This window comes from Carassius auratus, unplaced genomic scaffold (genome assembly GCF_003368295.1).
Source record: "Carassius auratus strain Wakin unplaced genomic scaffold, ASM336829v1 scaf_tig00012443, whole genome shotgun sequence".
NCBI classification, from domain to species: domain Eukaryota; kingdom Metazoa; phylum Chordata; class Actinopteri; order Cypriniformes; family Cyprinidae; genus Carassius; species Carassius auratus.
In genome coordinates, this window is record NW_020524289.1 from 17,501 (window position 1) to 23,568 (window position 6,068).

The following is a 6,068-nucleotide window of genomic DNA, read 5'->3' on the forward strand; positions in this document are numbered from 1 at the left end:
AATAACAGGATTCACCTGGAGCTGCCTTGAATTAGATTTTTAATCAAAACAAACTTATTTTCCTATAATGTTTCTCAGTCAATATTTTATCAACAGAAATATAAATATTTACACCATAACAATCATATGCATTACCTCACACTGACACCAGTGTAAAGATGCACTGAATGGGCAAAAGTGTATGAACACCTGAACATCACACTCATGTGTTCCTTCTGAATACTTAATGTTTAAATTAATTCAAAGCCACAGGTGTTTATAGGGATCTGATCCTCCCTTTGCTGCCGTGACAGCTTCCACTCCACACAGATGTTTCACAATCAGAGGTTCAGGTCTGGGTTTGGTTCAGGTACGTCAAGCTTTTCAAGGCCAGATTCAAAAAGAGCTTCCTCGAATTTGAAAAGGGCCCAATATTGGGAGTAATAATATTGGGAGTTGTTACAAAATGTCTGTAGGAAAAAATGAATGCATGACCTAACATCAAGATTGGCTTTCACTGGGATTGAAACCCATAAATCATAAAGAGGTTGTCAGTCTAATGTTTCAATCATTTTGGTTGTGTATGTTTCAGTAAATAATATCTAGGTAATCAGTAATAATAATAAAGTTATCATCAATATTTCTGAATAACAAGCATTTTTTCCAAGGAGAACATATTTTTTTGTGAGCAAACAGAACATAAAAATTGACAACATAATATTTTACTGAACTAGAACAGGACAATAAAACATGCAAATAAAAGATTGTCCATATATATGCTAGGAAATGGCACTCAAATTTAACAATCAAGCCAATTTAATGCTACTTCCTGCAAATGGGTAAGACCCTTCATATTTCGAAGTGTCTGTTTATGTATAGATCTATGTTTTGTAGGATATACACAATAAAATAATGTCAAAGCAAGCAGAATCACTCAGGCATCTTTCCTCAAAGCATCATGTTTAGTGCTTCGTTAATGACAAAGTTATCAACATGATATTTGATGGAAAAGTATCACTGTACTTCACATGCACGCTAAATCATGAAAAGGTGGCATGAAAATACTTTTAATAACAAACAGCAAGATTTGACATGCTTCTTTTGAACATAAAACATTATGCATTGTTCCATCAAAAAGGATGACTCAACTTACTCCACCCTTTCATTACATATTTGTCTACCATTTTCTGGGCATGTAACCTTTCCTTCATCTTACCTTCTATTTGTTTTTATTTCATTCCCACGATTTTTCTTTCTTCATTCCTGAATACTCAGTCATTACCCATCATTCCACACACCGGGCCAAACCTTAAGCTTTCTTATGTAAACTGCAGTCTGTCAGGTCCAGATTTTTATTGTAAAGATGTACCATAATTAAATCTCTTACTTATCTTTTAACTGTTTCTGTTTGGGCTTGTTTTTGGTGAATAACACTCAACTAATTCAAGAACTGATTTTAATCTAAAACATAATCTAATATGCTGCTAATGAAAAACTTTGAGCATCAGTTTGAGTTTAAAGGTACAGTTCACCCAAAAGTGAACCTTCACTTACACACCCTCATCCATGAAAACCTGACTGTCTTTCTTCTGGTACAGAACAGAATGTTTTAGAAAGTTTTCTATTTTGTTTATTTTACTCAGCAAATATTTAGTTGGATTAAAGCATTACATTTATCAAAAGTGACAATAAGTACATTTATAAGATTTTCTATTTTCACATAAATGCTGTTTGTTCGAATTATCTATTCAATAAATATCATTCAGAAATCTATAAGCTATAAAAGTTTCCATAAAAAAAAAACTAACAAAAAAAAATACAAGTATACAAACTTCTGATCATTAGCATATTAAATGCTTTCGGGAAAGATGAAGATTTGGTGTATCTGCATTTTTTAAACCCACTTCTTCACATTTCATAGTAATTTCCTTATTCCTAATTTCTATTTCCTGAAATATCTTCATCCCCTTTTTCCCGGATATAAAAACGGCACTAAAACACATTACTGTACACATTACATTCACCTCCTAAACAAAGACTGTAGGACCTAAACTGTACAAATACAGGATCTCTGTCTCACATCTCTCTGTTTTATTACTAAAGGACACGCTCTCAGATGTTATGAGTGTAATGATCCGACGGGTTCTTGTGCGGATAAGAAGGAGATAACTTGTGAAGGTGAATCTTCCAAGTGTATGAGTTTAACAGCAGTGACACCAATAGGTAAGTCCAGTTGATGAATTGAAATTGACGGTTATATTTGTGCAAATGAATATGCAGATTAGATTTCCACTGTGCATGTGAACTTGTCATACCAGTACCAATCTTCCTTTATTTTCCTTTTGTTTTTTTTTGTTTTTTTTGTAGGTAACACTAGTCCTACATTAAATGTTAAAGGTTGTGCTTTACCAAATAACTGTCAAACCATGTCCTAAAAATTTGGCAGTGCAAAGATGTCCTCTTTCTGCTGTGATACTGACCTTTGTAATGCCCAGGATTCTCCAGGCATGAAACCTTAATGTTCATATGCAAATAATCCAATCAACACGCATTTTACTTTTATTATCAGGCATTTCTCAAGGTCTGAACTCTAGATCTCTCTTTATTATAGCAGGAGATATAAAAACAGATGACAAGTGTTGTGCTTGCTGCCTTTTGTTGTCAGTGTGACGAAGTCTCGGTAACTTAATGATTAAGACCAATGGTGATAGTAATTACATTTCTAAATTCAAATACTCCAGATACTGGGATTCTGGCATTGTCGTTTGTTCCAACATGTATCAATGGACATAGGGTGACCATATGAGCCATTGTCCTAGGACGCTTCCTTGACAGGATTTCTATAATGCCTAAAACATCCAAACTAGTTTGACCAATAACATGCAGGTATTGTACATAATCGACCAGTCGTGTGGCGTGTGAGAAGGTGAGATCTACAGAGAACGATCAGAGCAATGCAAATACATGTACATGTTAGGAGTCTGTTCATTCATTCACTTGAAGCGTCGCTGCGCACCGATCATTGTATGACACCAAAGTGCCAAGAGAGTGGTTTTAATGGATAAGGAGCCATCTGCTCTGCTCTCTAAAGATCTTATGAATGTCATAAAATGATCAATCTGCAAAGCACAAACAGCCAAAATCTGGATATTTTAGGCAATATAAAAATCCTGGCAAGGACGTGTCCTGGGAAAATGGCTCATATGGTCACCCTAAATGGACATAGAAATTGAAGTATGTATATTATTATTTATTTATTTTTTTTAATCAAATTCCTTTTCTGAATCACAAATGCGTCTCAGTCTATAGAGTTGGTTAAAAAAAAATTAAGTGGTAGTTGGTGAGTACTATAAGCAGATAGTTTTATTATTTATATTTTTTTATGTTTGTTTACGGATCACTGTGGTGGAGATATTATTGATTTGATGTTAACACATCTAGAAAATAAAAAAAAAGATACATGGAAATTTAATATAATCTTATCTTAAATTAAAGATCTGTACAAAATCATATAATTACTACCATTGTTAGTCTTCACTGGTCTTTATATATTCAAGTTACTGAGAACTTGTCACACAGACGAAGGCAGCAAGCGAAACGTTGGTCACCTTGAGTAAGGTTTGATGTGAGAGACATGTCTCTGCAACTATAAAAACTGGACGAGCACAGTGAGTGTTGGGATTAGACTTGTATAATCATTTAAAATGTACAGTCAGACTTTCTATTAAGAACTGATTGAATGGATAATCAATAGGCTGTTGTTTCATTAGGTATATTTTGTACAGAAAATAAAAAATATTTTGTAGATTCCATCTCCAATGGCACTGAATCCAGCAGATCTTCACATTCTGCAGCTGCAGCAAAGACATGCACCGTGTTGTATTAAAGGTTTCCTGTTAAAAGTTTATATGTATAAACATTTTAGCAACGTTTATCAATGTTTAGTAACATTTATCAGCAGGTGGCAGCAGCATCTTTTTGACCTTACATTTGCTTACAACAAGCACCTACTGGAGACTATGCTCATGAAAAATTATTTTGGGGTTTAGTTGGATAAATATGTTGTTGTTGTATCAATGATCTATTAATTGCTTTTGTATGTTAAAATAAAAGTTACTGCTTGTAAAACTCACCTGTGTCATACAGCAAACTATAGAAAGGTCATCAGACAGAATAATGTGACGGTTTATCACTAAAATGGAAAAAACTGCAAAAAAAATTAATCTAAAAAAGCTTAAAAACTGAAGGAAATGGGCTTCACAATTGTAAACCAGGATAACTTTACACCTTCTAAGCTCCGCTGATGATTGACAGTGCTTATTTTGTACATTATTGTGATCTACAGAAGTAAAATAATCATATGTGAGTCCTTTAAGTAAGTGATGTACAGTTTCAGGCGATTGTAATGAATGTTTTTTGCTTTAGCATGAGGTCTAGATACATCCCGAACTTCAAAATGAACTGGGGTGGAACTACCAGAGGAGCATAGTGGTTGCAAAACCTCATACAGGTGGATACAGTTGTTGTGGCGGTGGGCAGGATCATCCATTAAAACCAAGTCACCAGTGTTATACGGTGTGTATTTCAAATGACAATCATAGCTCAGGCATTGTCGGTCTTGAGCCTGGTCTCTGAAAGCAGTTGCAGAACGACAAGCACATTCCAGTCTCTTGAACAATTTTTTAGCATATGCTGCTGGTGTGCCCACTGTTGCAGAACTGGAAACATTATTGTCATGGAGTACTGCATCCAGGGAAACGTGGGCTTCATGGTCATGAGCCAGAAAGAAGTGTGCCATCCCTGTGCTAGTGGGCTTAGTAGTGTGTTAAACCAATGCCATCTGCAGGAGGTGATCATACCACTCCGTATCCAAGTAAAAAAGTTGTTTGGAAAGTTCATCTTTTAGAGTGTGATTAAAGTGCTCAACAGCTCTGTCACCCTGAGCATGATAAGGGTACGTACAGAGTGTCTTGATTGACAACAAGTTACAAAGGTGCTTTATGAGGTTGGATTTAAACTGTCTGCCAAGGAATCTCTTGCTTTAATATATCTCTGGGAATCTCTCTGTGTAGTCTATGTATGTATGTGTGTGCACTGCATGTCAAGAACTTGTTTATCTGATCATTCAGCTGCTCAGACTAATATTTCGAGCATACTTTTTGTTAAACACAACCAGTCAAAAGTTTTTGAACAGTAAGATTTTTTTTGTTTTTAAAGAAATCTCTTCTGCTCATCAAGCCTGCATTTATTTAATCCGAAGTACAGCAAAAACAGTCCAATTTTAGAATATTTGTATAATACTTTTGCTATTTAAAATAAAAAATTTCTATATTTCTATTAAAATGAAATTTACTCCTGTGATTTCAAAGGTGACTTACTCCAGTCATGATCCTTCATTCTAATATGCTGATTTGATGCTCAAAAAATTATTTTATTATTGTTATTATTATTAAGTTAATACACTGAAGACTGGAGTAATGATGCAGAAAATCAGCTTTGATCAAAGGAATAAACTGCATTTTAAAATACATTCAAATAGAAAGCAGTTCTTTTAAATTGTCAAAATATTTCACATTACTGTTTTTGCTTTATTTTGGATCAAATAAATGCTGGCTTGGTGAGCAGAAAAGACATCAAAAAATAATACAAATCTTACTGTTCAAAAACTTTTGACTGGTGGTGTAGATTATTTTTTTGTAAAATTCTACATGTAATTATTTTTGTAAAATAGTAAATATAAAAATACCCAGTGAAACAATGGATGCCTTTTACATTCATCTTTAAGTATGTGGAGGACCTGGACATGTTTCATATCAAGTTGCCTGAAGGTCAATGTCATGTTACTTATATAATCTATCAATGCAATCTTTATTCAGCCTAAGTATGTGTAGCCTACTGCATATGGGCAACTGTTGATTCTATCATTCAAATGTTAACACTTTATGGTGAGTGGAATACGCTTTTAGAAAATTAAATGACAATTATACAATACTACCAACTTTAACAATAATTTTGCATACTTTTACAATACCAAAATCTAATTGTCCCCTTTAAATTAGATGCATTTCAATTTTGGGTAAGTCAAAATC